Raw genomic sequence first — 19,709 nt, forward strand, 5'->3', positions numbered from 1 at the left:
TTATAGCATACACTTGTACAAAGAAAGTTATCTTTTTAACAAATAATTTCCTTATTAAAAAATGAACATTAAAAAATAACCAATAAAATGGCTTATTTTTGAAAGCCGCGGACTTTAATACAAAACATGAACCACCACCATCAGAAACTTTTTTTTTTTTTAATGTAATAATTTATCATGTGTATGAGAGAAAGTAAAGGTGTCTAAATTACCAGCAATGTTGATTTTAGGAAGCGGTGCCCGGGGAACTTCCCCTCAAGCTACTATTGTGTTGCCAAAATGTCTTGAGCCGTGGCAAAAATGCGAACTAACGCTCACACCCTCACACCCACGCGTTGAGCCAATAAGGGTACAGCTGTTGCTAAGCGAGAGAAAGCGAGTGGAATTCCTTCAGCCGATAGCAGCGCTTGCAACAGAAGACTAGGGATCAAGTCAATGTAGCATATCTTTAATTCCGTGCAGGGTATATCTCCAATCGTGCTTTACTGCATTTTATAGAACTGCTTTCACTCCGTTAATTGAAAGCCCTTCCGAACCACCCTATGAAATTGTCACTGATTATGTATGTACGATTGGATAATTAGGAACATAGAATACAACAAAGATAATTTAATCCTTCCAGTATTGGCCTGCAGGGTCAGTAAAGATAATTAACTGATATTCCCTTACTTCGTTCAAAATTAGGACAAAGCCCCAAAAGGACAGATGTTTCGCCTTCAAATTGCATTCCACTTTACACCGGAAGTACGAAAAAGGAGAATGGATAGTTGGAGGTCCCCCTGGTCCTATAATTATATTGAAAAAAACTATTGCGGTATTTTCCCACTGACACACATTCATAGTCAACGTCTTGCGAATAAAATCAGAAAAATAAACACACTGCTGAACAAGACTGCACTTATTTAATATAAAAACACATTTACACGTGACGTTTCGATCTTCTAGCCAAGATCCTCATCAGACGTACACTCTGATGAGGATCTTGGCTAGAAGATCGAAACGTCACGTGTAAATGTGTTTTTATATTAAATAAGTGCAGTCTTGTTCAGCAGTGTGTTTATTTTTCTGGTATTTTCCCATTGAAACAAAAATCCTATTAAAATCTCAGTTAGGATGTGGCCATCTGTCGGATTCAAATCCCTTCTATTGCGAAGCAGAACATCTATGGTGGCACGTGAGCTCAGTAGTAGTGGGCTCACCTCTGATGCGAAGGGTCTCTGGTTTGACTCCAGGCCAGTTAAGTTTGTGGGAGATAACATTGTACCCGTGAGTATCCTCGAGGTTCTCCAGTTTTCTCCCACATCCTCATTCCACCAACTCTTTCATAATCATTCATTTCCATTAATCATTCGCCTCCGTTAGCTTATAGGGCATAACTATGGCATGTTAAATTAAAATGTTGTATTTCAATTTGTTTGAGATTTTCGAAAATTCAAGTAAGATTACTTATCAGTTATCACAATCGGTATACACTTTTAAAAATTCGCACTTTCTCTCCTTATAATATAGAAACGGCAGAGATCGAGGAGTTTCACCACCAAAATACTTACGAAGATAAATCAATTAAGACCAGTCTCATCAAAATAGAAGAAAAAAGTGTTTATGCACTATTTAAGGATTGGAAACTTCAGTTGAACAAGTTGCCAAGTGATTACCTTATTGCAAGTTAGTATATAGAAAACACTTTAAACTTTATAAACGGTAGCGATGGCACGGGCCTTGACCATATGATTGAATTGATATATGTTCACATATTGTAGGTGACTGCACGAGCAGAAATTAGCTATGCTTGATTATTGCACTTCAAGTTCCAGTAGAACATGGTACTTCACATATTTTAATAGCGTGATATAATTCGAACACGCAAGAGAAGACTCCGAGTAGTCTAGATCAATACTATAGATCGACATTGTCACGATTGTCACATGTAGCAAAACCATAGGAAAGTTGCGTTTTGACTTCCGGTAAGTACGCCAATCAGAAGTGGTAGTAACGTTATCATTTCTGATTCTCTCTGAATGTAAATAATAAATTTAGATTGTATCCCTTGTTTAAAATTTGGGACAGTTTTAACAAAACTCAACAAACGCCATTTACAAAATTTTACAGATTTTTTTTTTTTTGTAAACGTCGTTGATTCAAAAAAAAAATCAAAAAATTAATACTAATCATCCATGTAGATACAGATTGATGAAGGAATAATTAAAGGACTAACGGCCCTTATAGACTAAAAAAGAAAAGTTACAAATTACAAAGTTTTACAAAACTCAACACATCCATTCTGACATGCATGCTTCTTTATTTTACTCATTCATACTGTATATACGCTATCTCGTAAATAAATAAACCATTGAAACACGAACATCCTGCTTTGCATGTTATTTCCTTTGTTGTTTCAATATGGTTACAGTATATTTAGCTCTTCATTTGAGGATGCAATCTTGCACTCGAGTCCCGTTCTACAACAGCTACTAATCTTATAAGAAAACAATGGCTGAACATTAATAATTACGCGGGACAATATGCATTGTTGTCCAACAATCGCTTAGCAAGATGTGTGTGCGACAATAAGCACATGCGAGTGTAAAGGCTATGAAAGGCTATTAAATTTCACTTTTAAAAAATATGTTCTTAGTTTCAACCCTCCTGTATAAAAGATGGATTAGTTGAGTTTTGTAGCATATTTAAAAATGGAGATGTCAAGTTTTGTGAAAATTTGCTATATTCAGGCGCCTTTTACATTAGCAAATTGTTTCGTCGTTTTTTTTTCTGTTAGCCATTGTGTGAGACACATTAAAGTACCAAAATCCGTTAAAAACGCATTTTGAAACTTTGCGTTTTTTGAGTTGTTAAAAGGGTCTTCCAGAAACTACGCATGAGAATTCAACTCACCCACATCATTTTGTTCAGCTCAACGAGATCTATTGATTGATAAATTGATAGTTGGACAAATCTTAGTATGAAACGCTCAATTTTGTAGGATTATTAAACCGGGTATCGAAACTGGCACCACGTGCACCAAAGGCTTGCAATTCCAGCAATCAGATCAAAAAGGGATCGCCTGCACAAGCTGTTCTAGACTAGCACCTGTTGGGTTAATGATCTACTAGATCAGCGTTTCCCAACCGGTGTGCCGCGAGGAAATTGAAACAAAATTATTAATTCTATAGCAATCAAATTGCAAGACACAGGGGAAAATGTATATTTGTATTTCACATTACTATGAACCTCTACTATGAATCTACAATTTTAAGTTTCATACTGAGTTACTTTTCTGTACATTTTTAATGTTGAGAAGAAGTATTTGTTATCATTGTTATTACCATTATTGCTTCTTTATTGTTGCAGATAATTTCGTATATTAAAATTTTAAAATATCATTCAATCATTTCGACAAAGCAAACATGCATACAAATTACCTACATTTGTGTTTTAAAAGTAAAAGAGATTTGTTTGTTCGTTCATTATTTAGTGATCTTTTCTTTTTTGTGAAAGGTTGGATACAGTTTTCGAAAAAGGAATTGTGTTTTTAGAAATCTGAGTCGTATATTTCATTGCAATTATTGTCAAGTTTTAAATTAGAATGGAAAATAAGCATAATAATTTACCACTGGGGAAAACCAGTGATCGAGCTTTCTTCTCTGTGAGATCAGTAATCACAGAGAAAAAATAACACTGTATTTTATATTTACAAATAATAATAATAATAATAGCTATATGAGTGTGCCGCAAGAATTCAAGTTACACCTGTAGTGTGCCGCAAGTTGAAAAAGGTTGGGAAACGCTGTACTAGATGTTCAGTCCTTTATTTACCCAGTATATTTTAAGTTAATCTTTTTGCATAAATTATGAGATTCAAGTAACTCTTACTTTATATAGTTTAAGCATTGCTCAAATAAACATTTTTTTTAAAACTTAAATGAAATTGTATCTTCACTTTAATATTCGTAATTATCTATATTTATAAAAATGAAAGTGACTATATTTGTGACTTAACCCGTAAGTACTACGCGGAGTCTGTCAGACTGTTGCCAGTCCTAGCTCTGGAGTGGTTTGAAAAATAGTACCAAATTGAAACAAAAAGGGCTGAATTCGTTATTTGATATCAGTGTAATACGTGGCCCTGGAACATGAAACTAAAAGAGGTAAAGTTCTAGACTCCCCCCCTCTTTCGAGAGTCCAAATCAAGAAAGTGCTCTTTTTAAAAATTACTTTTTAAATACATCCAAAATCGGAGGACCCCGAACAACCGTGGAAGCAGGTAAAACCTTTCTCGCACGTAGGAAGTATAACAGAGGCTGCAAATTAAAAGGGTACACAGTAATCTTCGGTATGTATTATAAGGAAACCAAACGCGCCTCTATTTCAAGGAGACCAATAAACCAAAACGGTATTATGGTCATATGAAAAATATATATAAATAAAACGAGGAACAAATCAATCATCTGTGAGTTCGTGTGTAAATTTACATTATAATAAAATATTGAAATATAAATTATTGCACTTTATTCTCGCCTATTTCACGATAGGAGGAGGATAATAGACTGTAAGAAGAATACAAGGTAAGTAAACTAATATTTGTAAAAAAAAAATAAATAAATAAAAATAAACCGGTCGACGGTCCTTGAACTTTCCCTGAAAGACATCACAGCACATTATTAATAATTTTAAGTCACAATGGTATCTATTATTTCTAACTGGTGCAGTACACATACACATAATACACATATAGAAACAGAAAACATAACATCACACCTCATATGCAGTAAGACAGTACACAAACACACAGAATAACAAAATGCATAATATCACATCAAGTCTTACTGACACTTTTGAAAATGTGACAAGTATTTGTTAAATAGTGCTGAATTGGATATAATTGTACCAACTTTTTGGGCCGCGGTGGCTCAGTGGTAGAGTGGTAGGTGTGGACCTCTGGTGCTTGGGGTCCCGGGTTCGATCCCAGCCCTCGCCAAGTGAACTTTGTGGTGGACAAACACCGTGTGCGTGGGTTTCCTCGGGGTTCTCCCGTTTCCACCCACTTTCCTCATTCCACTATTTCATTCATTACTCATCATTAGCCTAACCGGCATAAGCGTGGGACGTAAGATTTCATGTAACAACTTTTTCACAAAAGGGTCCGAAAATGCCAGCGTGGTACACCAACCGGCCGATGAATGACAAAAAGGGCTGAATTTGGCACAATTGTAGCAAGTGTGGTAACACTGGTCAGATTCAATGTACGCCATAACTTCCCGTTCTACCACCTCTCCAAATTGTCGCTTCCTCTACCTTCTTGGTTATATTAAGTGTATATGCGAAAATTAACGTGTCGGTAGTTTTTCCGCAATATATTGTTCGGAGTCTGACAGACTCCGCGTAGTAGTAATGTGACAAAAAACATGAGTAGTACTTAAGGATTAACTCTTGAACCACACGACTGATCTGAAATATTCAATATAGATGGGGTTTAGGCGTGGATGGTTTTTATCATTTCACTTTGACGATGCAACTTAGTGGAGGGGAAGGGGGACATATATGATCGAAAATGAGCTATATTAGTCTCGAATCCATAGTTTTTGAGGTCCCTAAGATGATTAGTGAGTCTTGGTACCCTTTATGTCCAAAATGAAACTTTCAAACTTTCTCCGCGGGCGAAGCGGCTCGTTTGCAAAATTTCTCACACTGTGAAATATGCAGTCAGATTTCGTAAAACTTAAGTTAATTAAAGGTTATTGACAAAAGTGATGTTTATCTGTTACACAATGTGTTCCACATGCGTCCCTGCTAAGGAACGCACCCCGTACATACAGTATTAACTAGAAATCTAATTGGAAGTGAAAAACAGATTCGGTGCCATCCACTACAAGCTGCATAATCAGAGTTCTACTAGTGACTCATTGCATCATGAAATGGACCATAATAAAGTTCACTGCAAATAAGACTTTTTAATTACAAAATATGCTTATCCTAAATTTTTTTCTGGTAAGTGCCTACCTGTTTAAAGTACCCAGTCAGTACCTCCAATGCAACGGAGGCTTGCATATGACCTGTTACTGTATGAACTAGCAGTGCTTTTGGATTCTTGAGATACTATCAGAGTTTATTTATATTAATTGATTACAATATACATTGTGACACGAGGTGAGTAATTCCTATATAAAGAACTTGTTATGAATCCTCGACAGTTTTATACGGTAATAAAACAATGCTGTATTGTTTTTTTGTATCAATCCTTGTGAAATGATTTCTTTCTTCGAACAGGTCTTAAACATTAACATTGGGAAATAAACTAGTGTTAAACGTAGTTTGTAATAGGTGTCGAGAATTTAAACTGCGTGCCCAATAGACTAAGGTAGTGCTCGCCAGGCCCGTAGCCAGCCCAAAAATGTAGAGGGGGGCGATAGAAGTTAGGGGGGACCCGACCCAACCATAATATAGTCCATCGCCATATTATAGTTCATTTGCAAGTGTACCGTGAAAATTTAGGTGGCCGGCCCCCTCCGTGGATATGGGCCTGGTGCTCGCCAAACTTATGAAGTTTCTGACCTACCGTTTTAAAATCATACTGTGACCTACCAACCAATAGAACTATAATTTTTAAAACTTACATTAAGATGGTTCTCAGTGGAAAAATCAAGGTTAGTGAACCAAAGCGTTAACGCGATCTACTAAAAACGTGCCCGCGAGCTGCTAATAGCTCGCGATCGATTGTTTGGCATCGTTGGATTAAGGAGTCAGATAATTCTGATAGAATTGGTGGAATGAGAATGTGTGAGGAAACAGTCCGATATGATATTGACCCCCACAAACAAGATCCCTCCACCAGGGATGATTGCTGTAAATAAGTTAACGTATTAAGTAGGATTTAGATTTCTGGGCTTTCGGCATATATGGCCATTTAGCCCGTCACGTTTGACCTACAAGTTAGGTACCACCCCGGCATTTGCCTGATGTAAGGTTGCCTGGCCTGAAAAAGCTTTTTACCCTTTTTTGAGCGAGTGCCTACACCGGGAATCGAATCCGGAACCGCTCACACCAAGTAGCTTGATTTTTGGGGGGGGGGGGACAGAAATAGTTTGATTACAACTTAATAGGTTGATTAAAGGAAACAACTTAAACATCCATCTTCTCTCAGAATATAGTTTTATGTTACGTAAGCTTTGTCTTCTAGCCAACGTTACAAAAAAAAAAAAAAAAAAAAAAATCATTCAAATGACATATTTGATTTTGTGCCAATTCTTTAACAAAATTACAAAATAATTATTTAGCTTAAGTAGGCAAGCACTTGTATTGATGAGTTAACAATGTGGCTGCTGTTCAAAAATAATTATAGTGTTCAGTCTTCACTAATTAAAGATTTACTTTAGATTTCATATTACCAACCACAACAAAAACCATTGTGCATAAATAGCATTCCTGTAGTTTCCATCAAATAGATTTAGATCATTATTCCTCACGTTCCTGGCATTCTAATGATAGTTTACATCAGTAAGTTCATCTGACATGCCCATTTTCAGAATTTGAAGGTGGAAATTAATGCCTAAATCAAGGTTAATCAAATAGGAAGTTAATGTCGCGAAATACCAAAATGCATTTTCTAAAGAAGCTGTGAGATAGCAACGTAGAAAAAGCACTCTTTATGTTTTCTTTTTTTAGTGAAACCATACCATTATCTCAGTTTTGTATATAGGCCTATACGTAGTTCACGACGAACCAAGAACAAACGATCTATAGAGTAGCAGCAATTACTTGGCAATTTGTCACGTCTCAGATTAGATTTTTTTTGAACAATTCGGAAATAAAAGAGAGCAGCTCCAGTTTCATAGAATGTTCAGGGCAGTTTGAAAGCAGAAGCTCAAAGCAATTATTCATGTCGATGGTAAAACAATGGCTGCAACATACATTTGAACCTGAACATAACCAGTTCTGATTACGTGTGTTCATAAATACACCATATCAGGCTGTTCAACATAATCCCTCCCCTTTCAGATTTACCTTGAACTGATCATTTATACATACAGAACATTCATTTTGTAAATTTGGTTGAAGGTAACTAACTTCAGAACATTTTGACACAGATATGATCATACAAGTCAACTAGCACGCCATGCGAACCTTTTAGAACACACCGAAAAATATTTCTTGATCATAGTATAGTTAATTTTGGTGGAAGTTTACAGCAATTGGTCAAAAATGGTAATTTTACGATTAACAGTAGTGAATATGTTAAAGAGGATTATCAGATATTAATTTCGTCCGGTAGAGTACGTATTTCTGCATAATGTAAAGCAGTTATATTTGTAAGTGCATTAATGTGGGTTTCGCAGTTCCTATAGCATTTGTAATGGTTTGAGACTAATAACCCTACACATGTAAATATAACAAACACTAACCGAACCTAACCACCTACTCTAATTTACTTCTCCCTAGCAGACGTTCCACACTTTACCAACTTAATATATTCTGCTGTATTTTGCACGAAAAATAGTTTGTTATCGGTTTGCACACACCCATCGTTATCAATATATACGCAGATATATTGATTACGCAGATTGGTAAGGAAAGTACCAATCCAGAACGATAAAATCATTTAAAGCAAGAAAAGTGAAGCATTTATTTTGTTTATTTACTGACGAGCTATTGTAAACCAGCACGTTAATATCATTCTAATAACGGTTTCAGCGAAAAAAACTTGACGAAAGCGGACGCCGAACTTCGGAATAAATGCCCTAATTTCAAGTGATTGTCAGTTATACGGAAAATTCTTGATGAATATACTTTTCAAAAAGGGAACATTAAAATGTATTTTATCCACATTACCTGTATTTACAGACGTGCAGGTAAAGTTTAGGTAGACCGCTCGAAATAGTCAAAATATTTAATAATTTCACTAATTTTCTTATTATCCTCCAAAATGTGCGTGCTGAGCGACTTGACAATATTTTGCTTAGCGTAGATGAAGTCCGAGGAAGCCACCAAAAATAATTGTTGAAAATTAATATTCTTTCACGATAAATACAGCGCCCGGAAATATGCCATAAAGTGTAAGAAACAAACCAACCTGTGCTAGGCGGCCACTGAAAGACGAATGCTATCTAAGAGGAGGAGCAATTTGGTGGGCGTGTGCAGTGATACGTTCGTAAGGACCAGGCGTGCCAGCGACGTTGGGTAGTGGAAACTTCCTATGTTCCACATATGTTACTAGATACCTTACCTGACGGACAGCTTCATCGTTACGGATCGTAAATTGGATAGGTTAGTTTAGTAGATAAAATACATTAGGTTAGTGCTTGCATGTTGCATTTACAAGTACCTTAATGTAAGTTTTCGAAGCAATAGAAGTGCCAATAGCATTTCGAATGGTTTCAAACGAGTAACGCTACATATAAAATAAAATACATAGTAATACTATACGGGGGAAAGTGATATCTAATACAGTCCTTTTTCATATGCAGTTATTTAAACTATAGTATAGCACTTGCAATGATTTTATTCTAGTAACCTTACACTCGCGAACATAAAATGTAGATGCATTACTTACTCGTTAATTCAGACAACTGCAGAAATGTGTTCCTTTTAAGTACGAATTCCGTAACGTCAATTGACGGTCTTATATTTTCAGGTGCAGACCTAGGTCCTAAACTTCTATGTCCCTAAATAACGTTATTTTTTATGAATAATTAAATAGTAAATTCAGTATAGAGAACGATGGATGAGGAAAATGTCAGAATCTTGCGAGCCAACTATGAATCTTGCTTTTAACAGACTTTAAAAGCGAACCAGAGCAAGTTAATAGAAGTTGAATATGAAATAGATGTTTTATCATGACGGATTATCTGCCATATTGGTACTAGAAAAGATAATGCAAATAAAGCGTGTCCTTCACATCAGTAGTTTAGAATAAGAAAATTACTTCAGTTCACATTTCCCGCTTTTAACAATAAGTAAGATGATGCATAGAATCGCTCTAATTTGGAAAGTACAAAAATAAGAATAAGAATTATTTATTGTCGTTAAACAACATGTAATAAACAACGTCAAAATTTAAGTTTTCGTACATGTAATATTTACAATTTTAATTAATCAATATAATACTTTATATTTTACTTAGTACTACTTTTCTGTTCTAATTCTGAAATTCTGAAATACTATATATACACTTTTCTAAGAGCCACTTTTTACAAAAACATTTAAAATTTTTAATCTCCATTTCTCTCACTCTAAGTGGCAATAGGTTATACAATTTCATCCCTAATATATACTTACAAACTATTTTGCGTTTTGCACAGCCGCACATGGGAAACATTTATTTCATTTTTGCGCCTTGTATTGTATGAGTGAACACTACTTCGAGTAACACAATTTGTACAGTTCTCTTTGATATACATAAGGCACGATAATATGTACAAGGACGGGATGGTCATTATGTCAAAATCTTTGAAAAAAATATCTACAAGATTCTCTTTCTGGAATTCCTGTTATCGTTTTTATCGCTCTTTTTTGCCACTTAAATACTTTGTGCCCCGGAAGAATTACCTCATAATAGTGTACCATACGACAGATGGGTGAAAAAGCATAATATGCAGTGATTAATATAGTTACAGATATTTTTTAATTTACGTAACACATATACTGCCCTTGATAATTTTTTTACAAAGTTGCATAGTATGCACATTCCAGTTTAATTTTGTATCTATGTCCCTAATAGATTAACAGCATTCTTTTGTATCAGTTGTGGAGCTGCTGAGATGGAAGTATAACTTCACTGCTTTATTATGATTCAAATATAATTTATTGTGGAACAACCAAATAGTAGATTTATCTATTGCCTTATTTTTCGTGTGTATTGCGTTGATATTATCTTTAGTTAAATAAATAAATATATATAACTACAGTTGGAAATGATTGATAAGGCTATATGCTGCAGCGAGGCTATATGACATGGACGAAAAACTTAATGTGGAATCCGAACCATATGAACTTCTGTCGGGAATCTAACCCGGGCTTTTTGTGCCGAAGGTGCGTAGATATAGCCAAAAATTAATGTAATTATCATAGTGTAGGGTGAGATTTGACGACTTAAAAAAAAATGCATTGAAATATTTATAACACAATCAGAAACACATTTGTAAAGATGAAAGGTGCCCGGACCTAAGACGCTGGCGCTCATTAGTTCAATCTCACGAATTCAGCGCGAAGTTAAGCGTAACGTCGAAATTATGCGAGCGTTAGATGTGTAAATAATGAACTGAGGGTGAATACGACATGTAAATAGTGATGTGAGCACGGATTTAGTGAGCTTGAGTAAAGTCAGAGCTAAGAGCTCGAGATATCTCTCACGAAACAGTTTATTTGGAGACGTTAGTGGAATATGTTGCTTGTTTGTGAGTAAATCTGTAAAGTTATGTTAATTTACATGATTTAAGCGTATCCACAATCGGCTACACCGAAAACCGGCGATACAAGCAAAAATGAATACAATTAATCTCGGTTTCATCGTCGTATTGTGTAAACCAGTGGTTCCCAATTACTTCAGAGTTACGGATCCCACATCTTTAAATTCTCATATCCACATAGTAATATCTGAAAGCTAGATAATGTTAACAACAGTTACATTACAAACCTTTACTTATGTTAAGCATACAATATACAATACATAGAACACCATTTACGTGCTTTATAAATTATAAAATACAAATAATGCCATATGTTCCCTAAATCTGTTCTGCGGACCGGCAATTGGGAAAGACTAGCGTAGAGACATTTTATTCTTAGCTCGTACCCACGGGAGCACACCAAGAAAACCATGGACACGATGTTGTCCGCCACAAATTTACTTGACTGGGTATCGAACCCGAGACCCCACGCACCAGAGGTAAGCACTCTGGCACTGACAGACAATTTATTTGTTTGATTCTTGGTGTGACATATCTTAATCGTGATACCATGTAGTGAATATTTCAAAATATCATTTCACCTTTATTCGTCGTCCTATACTGCAAAATAATACAGAGGTTTTAGAACATAGCCTATACAAGAAGAATTAAGAAAACACTTTCGGCTTATTGGTATCTTTTATATTCTAAACGACAAGTGTTACGGGTCGATTGAACTTTGACGATCCCTCAAAGAGAAACATCTAGCGTACTCTTTCTGGGATCTTGACGCGTTTGTACTCTGATAGACCTTGTAGTTATCTTCCAGTGCAGTGGTTAATAGAAACACGTAAACAACAAATGAGAAAGAAAATTACAGTGAGAAAGCAATGAGAGAGGAGAGAAAGCTTATTAGAATTACATTAGTGGGTTCAATCATACTCTTGATGCGTATGACCGTTTCCTCTTCGGTTCATGAGTGTCTGTCCGGGTCAGAGTCACTCCGGGTAACCGATCACGAAATTCGTGACAATTCCATCACTGATCGCTACACAATAAGGTAGCATTTTCTGTCATTGTGGCATCTTTGAAAATCGTAAGTGAAACGTACTAGAAAATTATATTTTGTGTATGTGTTTCAAACTTTTTCACAGTTGCGTGTTTTAAATAGCAGTGTAGATAGGGTATTTCTTTCACCAAGTCTGGTGTAAAAATTACAAACTATAAAATAAGTCTCCGATGAATTAGGTGTGTAATTCAATGTTGTTTTAAAGTGTGTGTGATATTTCGTGAATGCATTTAAAAATTATTTTTAGTTCAGAGAAAGTTGAAATACGTGTTTGCATGCAAAGTTTAGAGAATCAATATTCTGTGTGGATCTACGATCAGTTGTTCACTCAGCTGAATAAATTAGAATCTTGGTCATTCATGACTGATTATATATATATATATATATATATATATATATATATATATATATATATATTTATTTTCCACTCACGGTCTTAGGTTCGTTAAAAATACATATTGCCAATACAGCCATAGCGTGACAAATGTTCGATCTCTGTATTCATCTCGTAGTTGAAGAATGCGTCACGACACGATAATAAAGTTCAGAATTCTTACGTACAACAGTCCTTTAAGTTCTATTGCTACCACATCGGTAAATGAATTTAAATTCGTAGTTTTACGTCCCACACATTATACCTGGTAGGCTTAAGTTGAGTTAAACAAGTTTAACGTCCCGTTCAGCAGCGAGACTATAGTTATGAGATGTGGACCTACTGATTAAGAGTCTTCATCCCGGCGAAATTAAAATACCGCTAATTTTACAGTAATTATGTGATATCTTCAAATAGATAAAAGATAATATTGTCTAGGGCGCTCCTTGTTCCACATTTTGATTATTTTACATGAGAAACCGTTATCACGACTCACTTATTTGCTTTCGATTTCGAGCCATTTTGAAAATCGGCATTTATTTTCGCGTTTCTAAATAGCTGAAAACGGAAAGCCACTAGGTGACTTGTGATAACGGTACCTTACGCAAAATAATATTGTCTAGGGCGCTCTTGTTCCATATTTCAATTATATTTTATCTATTTGAAGATATTGCATAATTACTGTAAAATTAGCGGTATCTTAATTTCGCCGGGATGAGGCCTCTTAAATCCTTATAATATCGGTTCTCAAGATGATTAATGACTCAGTAACAGAGAATGCTTTTTCAGCCATTTGTTGTATTTACGCGGCCACGTGTCACTTTTTTTTTTTTTTTTTTTTTTTTTTAAGATATGAAAACACTATCCAATGCATATTAGATACGAAATTATCACACTTGGTACAAAATTGTCTTATATCTACATTGAATACTAACCGTACTACATTGCAAAATACTGTATATATGACCTATGACGTGTAGCATGTTTAGAGATACCTTTCGTACAGGTACTTCAGTCTTGGGCCCAAATAGAGGCACGCAGATTAAAAAAAAAAAAAAGAAAAGAAAAGAAAAAGAATATCCCAAAATTTACCCTGAATCGTGATACATGCGAATGATATTTCGAGGGCCTAATGTATTTTAAAGATAATATACGTGAGGTAATTGGGTACGAGTTGAAGCTTCACAAGTTATTTTTATTTCAAAATATAGTTTTTAAAGTACTTTAAAATCTCCTTAACCACCATCATTATTTCAATGAAGCTTGGCAAATATATAGCTTAGGAACAAGGCAGCCTATAATGAGGGAACAACCCAGATGTCGGAGGGTCCGGACCTGTAAGGAACTCACGAAATTTATTTTATATTTTGTGTAATATTCTTCCAAGGGACAGTGACAAAATTCCTAAAAAGGAGGGAAGTGGAAGCACATTATCCGCTATTATTCCGGATCATGTTCCTTTTCAACTTCACCGCTGTATGGAACATAGGGAACCACATGTTCTTCCACATGGAATCAAGACTCAGTACGAAAACTGGGAACTGACGCACGCGGAAAAAACCTTTTCAGAGTACAAATTCGTTTCGTTGATGGTATAACGTATTATCGAGAAGAAGCAACGAAGCTTTATAAAACCCGTTCAATGGATCGAAGAATCAATACGAAATTTCTTCGGCGCACGTCTATTTTACGAATACTTGCACCTTATAAGTAGTTAAAAAGAAAGAAAAAGTTTGAAAGTTTTCGTAATCCTAAAAGACTCCTCCTCGTATAGTCACCACCAAAATTTTATATTTTCAAGGACAAGATTGTATTATAACACGAACATTCAGTTGTTAACACAGTCTAACAATTTGAGGGAACTAGTTTTTATCATTTCTTTCTCTCTGAGGCTACAGGGGCAAAACGAGGTAGAAATCAACTTTTGCTTTCTCTCTCTGATTTTATTTATTTATTTATTTTTAACTTGGTGCTACTTTAAATTTCCCAGTATCATTACCATTGAAGGAGAAAAAAAAATGTTAGTCAAAAGAACGGACACTTAAAAAACGATAAATTCCGTTGAATTGAACAAAATGATATGCATGAATGAAAATCGTGCTGCGTAGTTTTCGAAGAAGTCGAGAAAGATTTTTAGTAAACCTGCACGACAACCACGCCATCTACTAAGACAAAAGTGATATTGAAGCATACCCTTCACACCAGCAAGACAACAGTACGCAGTATTGTCTTAAATTTTAATTTCTTCAGTCATATTAATTATATCGACCTAAACAAAATTAGAACCCTGAAAGTTCTAATAGAGAAAATAGAGTTGAGTTGATTTTTAGTTTAGCGTCCCTTTCAGCAACGAGGCTATATGAGACGTGGACCTACTGATTAACGTGGAATCCGAACAACATGAGCTCCCGCCGGGAATCGAACCCGGGTCTCTAAGAGAAAATAGAATTTTATGTTAATATACGTTAAAAATATGTTCGTCGTTTCCTATAATTTCCGCTCGAACCGAGTGTTTGTAAATGAAGGACTTTAGGATTGAGATTTCTGAGCTTTCGATATCTAAGACCGTTCCACGTTCCTCGGCGAGCACACAATCCGAGGAAAGGGAAGGAAGAAAGCGGCCTGGGACCTATAACTTAGGTACCACCGCGGCATTTGCCCGGTGTGAATGAAGAAAACCCAGGAAAACCTCATCCAGGGTGGCTGGACTGAAAAAGTTTTACATTTTCCCGACCGAGTGCCCGCACCGGGAATCGAGCCCGGGACCGCTCGCACCGAAGGCGAGAGGGTTAGCGACTTCGCTACGCGGGGCCACTGTTTGTAAATGAAATACGCTGTTAACTGGAGATGGCTGAGACCTTCTTATGGTGACGCATACTCCTAAGACCGACGCACCAGTAGAGTCATTTCCGGAAATGAAATCTAAGCTTACGTCCCACGTTTATGCCGGCTAGGCTAAAGGAGACTGTAATGTTGAGAAATGAAGGGAATGATGGAATGAAGAAAGTAAGAGTAAATGGGAGAACCACGAGAAAACCCACGTACATGGTGTTAGTCCACCACAAAGCTCACTTGGTGCAAGTTGGTAACGAATCAAGGACCTCACGCACCAGGCTGAACGCCCTACCACTGAGCCACCGCGGCCCAGCATAAAGTTTTTTATTAGTATGTTAGTATTAAATTTATTAAAAAGGAGTTTGCCCCTGCTGCCCTCCCAAATGACGCCACTGTAACGCACATATACTAATCAGTACTACATAGTAATCAGTAAGCAATATTCAGAAATATTGAATCATCATGGTATTTTACCGCTGGCGAACCGAATAGCTTCCACGGACTATATGATCCTTTGCTGCACTTACTTTTCGTGAAGTTGACCCGTTTCTAAACTGTTCAGTTGTGGGATTTCGCTCTTTCCACTTTTACCTTCTACCCCATCGCTTAGAACTGGTTCTCAACCGAGCCGTCGCACAGTCCGTCAATGTCTGCCGCGAATGTTTAGAATTTAAGCCATGTAGCATTTAACAATTAATCAATTTCGAAAGAGTATACCAGTCAACGCGTCTAGCGGCAGCAACAATGGTCAGTCTATTATGAAACTTGTACTCTTACAATATTATAATCTAGATTATTATTAATAATAAAAGTATCGGGATATGCAAACTAGATGCTTTTAGGTTGGCTGAGGGTATGATAGGTTACTGTAATACTGGCTCACATCTGCAGAACAAAACCAAACCATAACCAAACCAATGTGTCGCGATGTAGTAGGAGCTTAGTGAAGAGTATAGTTAAAAAAAAAAAAAAAAAAAAAAGTTCAGGAACCACTAGGTTAGGAAACCATTTCTTCTCAGGCAGTACCCTAGCAAGCTTTTATTTATTTGTTTATTTATTTTTAATTAAGTGTCGGATTATAAGAACACTCCATTTTCTGCTTTCAGGAAAATTTGTTCACAGTATGCTACGCCATAAAAAATTCAAAATATTTTAGGAAGACAAAATGGAAATGAAATATTCCAGCTTAACGTTCTACGATAATTTAGGGAAAGGGAGACGGATGATTAAGACAAATGAATTATGGAAAAAGTGGTAGAATGATAATGTGGGAGGAAACGGGATTACCCCGAAAAATACCATTGACAAGATATTGTCTATCACAAACTAACTTGGCCGGGGATCACACAAGGACCCTACCTACCAGAGGTCAGCACTATCACTGAGCCACCGTGGCCAGCTAAAAGTAAAAAATTATAAATAATCTCACTGCATCCAAGTCTCACGTCAATGCCTTTTAGGCTAAAGGAGACAATGAAAGTTACTGTTATCCAAGAACTGGTGGGATGAGGACGTGCGAGAAAACTGGGGAATCTCGAGAAAACGCATCAACACGATGTTGTCCATCACAAACTCATAATAACTTGGGACCGAACTAGAGAACCCTCGCACCGAACATGAGAACTCTACCACTGAGCCACGGTACCCGCACATGCAGATTAGGGTTTTATCCACTAACACCGAAACAATCGCCCGCACAAGTTTTTCCAAGGCTACAGAGTATTATAGGGAAGGATAAGTGTACATGTAACTAAACGTACGGTGATAGTTTATATATTCTGGTTCAGATTCATAAACGTTACCTTTATACAGATTAGTTAAGGCCCAGGTGCCATATAGCCTTCCCCCATTCTCATCAGAACTTTACTACCGCTGAACGTGGAACCTTGAAGCTGTTGACATCGGTAGGCATAATTCGCTTCGAATATCGTCTAATGTTAACATTTCGCATTGAGAGTAAAATTTAAAAACTCAAATCATACCCGTTTTGAAACTGTTCATTAAAAGACAATAAAATTTTAATAACTTGCCAGCGAAAAATACAACCATACACGGATGTTGTAAGTCTCTCACGTTCTATTAATTACCTGTGTAAAGTACAAAAAAAAAAAAAAAAAAAAAAAAACTGTTTACATATTTCATTAGCAAGGATCCGCAAAATATTGTTCACAAAGACAAGTGAACTTTGCGAAGTTTTTCAGCTTACTTCTTCCTTCAAGTTTCACGAAAGTCAAGGAAGGTCTAAGAGAAAAAGGATAATTCTTTCGACCTTGCGGATGTCCTATTTTACACGTGATTGTCTTGTTTTAGTAAACTCCCCTTTTCATTTTTTTTTCTGCAGACACGATAAAAAAAGTAGTACGAAATCGCAACCCGAAGGTTCTTTTAAAACTGTTTTCAAGTAATGAAATGATACGTCCATAATATTTAAACTCAATCGAAGAAAGCGAAGAGCTTGTAACAGTACAAGAATATAGCAAAACATTGCCGTAAAGTGATTAAGCTAACATCAAAGAAGGTTGTCACCAAGTGTGATGGAATTCTTCACGAGTCACCTGTATGTTTTTCATTTTTGCATTTTAATGTTTTGTAACAATGCTACGTGCTATATGAATGAATGATATGTAAGAATTAAGTACGTTTTTTTCATTTAGTTACCTGTAGTTTACTTGATGGTTCCACCTTCGAATATACGTGTTTCAAAGCACGAGAAATCCTTCATATTGTGTTGTTATTTACCTGCATACACCATCTACCTGCTCCGGCTAATACCATGACGACACTAACTAATCCCAGAGCGAAGCGTCACGCAAGGTGGGTTTCTCGTAACTGACGTAGATGTACTACCACTACAACTACGGAGCCCAAAGAATGTGGGGAGTGATAATACGAAAATGTTCCTCAAGGCGCACAGTGTTGCCAGTTGCTGTTTAATTACTGTGTAGGCCCGGAACTTGGAGTAGATTTACGTTCTCTGTATCTTCACCACCGTTTCCGCAAAACAACCAAGATTTGGGAACAGGTGTAGTTCGGTACATTTCGAGAGAGTAACTCGACTTCAGGTGGAAAGAGAATTTGATTTTAAAAAAAACTCGCATTTATTTTGCAAAGTGTGCTCGTGAAAATAATGTGTTCGGTAGTAAGTCATCATCTAATAGATTTTTTTCTACTATCAACGAAGTTCTTGATACTGCTGCTGAAAACATATTTGAAACTCAAGTAATAACAACAAAGGTAAGGAACTTAATAAAGGGGTCAAACGCGTGCACATAGCTAGAGGGTGGCCTGGCATAGGCGCTGAGCCCCTTTCTCCCTGCAAACACTTCCAGCATTCTTTGAAACTCTCATTAGTTCTATTTTAGATAAGTGCCTATTCAAAAACAAGAAGAAATAGCTTATTTTGTTGCAAAACATAATAATTGTGGAATAAAAAAATAAACTTAAAAATGTATGGCTTTATGCAGAATTGTTGTGACGCGTGATTAGTGCAATACTAAAGCGTTCGACTAACATATGTTGCCTGCAATAGTCAGGTCTTTAGTATGGCACTAATCATACATCAAAACGACTCTGCATAAGGCCCGTAGTTTTTCTGCCCCCCCCCTTTTTTTTAACGATTCCTTGTGCCGCCGAAAAACGGATGATCCAGTCTAGGCTGAACAAATTTCCGGGAATCCGGGTTTGTTTCGATTATTTTACTCTATAGTCAGGAATTTCTGAAAAAAGCTTTCGTGTTCCGGTTTCTTTAACCGGTTACTGAGCTCCTCCGTGGCTAAGCGGTTAGCGTACGCGCACTTGGCGCGGGAGACCCGGGTTCGATTCCCGGCGGGAGCTCATGTGGTTCGGATTCCACGTTAATCAGTAGGTCCACGTCTCACATAGCCTCGCTGCTGAAAGGGACGCTAAACTGAAATTCAATTCAATTTAACCGGTTACTTTCGATTGTGGATTTTTTTTTTTTTTTTGTGCAAACTGTGGTGTGATTCAAACGGTGTTGCCAGCACTGGTGTATTTAAAATAAGAGCAGTATGAATTGTTTGGACTAGTACGCTGT

The 19,709-nt window shown here is 36.5% G+C and overlaps 2 protein-coding genes across 9 annotated transcripts in view; one reads left to right on the top strand and one right to left on the bottom strand.

Moving 5' to 3' along the window:
* The window catches only part of LOC145681131 (beta-1,3-galactosyltransferase 1-like), a 50,238-nt gene extending 31,719 nt beyond the window's left edge, over window positions 1-18,519 (bottom strand). For 2 of the 4 annotated variants that reach the window (XM_081752555.1, XM_081752556.1), the window contains exon 1: window positions 18,314-18,516. The gene's annotated coding sequence lies outside the window, so the exon portion shown is untranslated. Of the gene's footprint in view, window positions 1-18,313 lie in introns of all 4 variants that reach the window. The other 2 variants (XM_081752557.1, XM_081752558.1) reach the window with 2 other exon arrangements.
* Window positions 1-19,709, top strand: part of Unc50 (Unc50 RNA binding protein) — a 212,291-nt gene that overhangs the window by 138,045 nt on the left and 54,537 nt on the right. The gene's annotated exons all lie outside the window — the stretch shown is intronic.

Source organism: Thermobia domestica, chromosome 3, assembly GCF_964235325.1.
Source record: "Thermobia domestica chromosome 3, izTheDome1.hap1.1, whole genome shotgun sequence".
NCBI lineage: Eukaryota > Metazoa > Arthropoda > Insecta > Zygentoma > Lepismatidae > Thermobia > Thermobia domestica.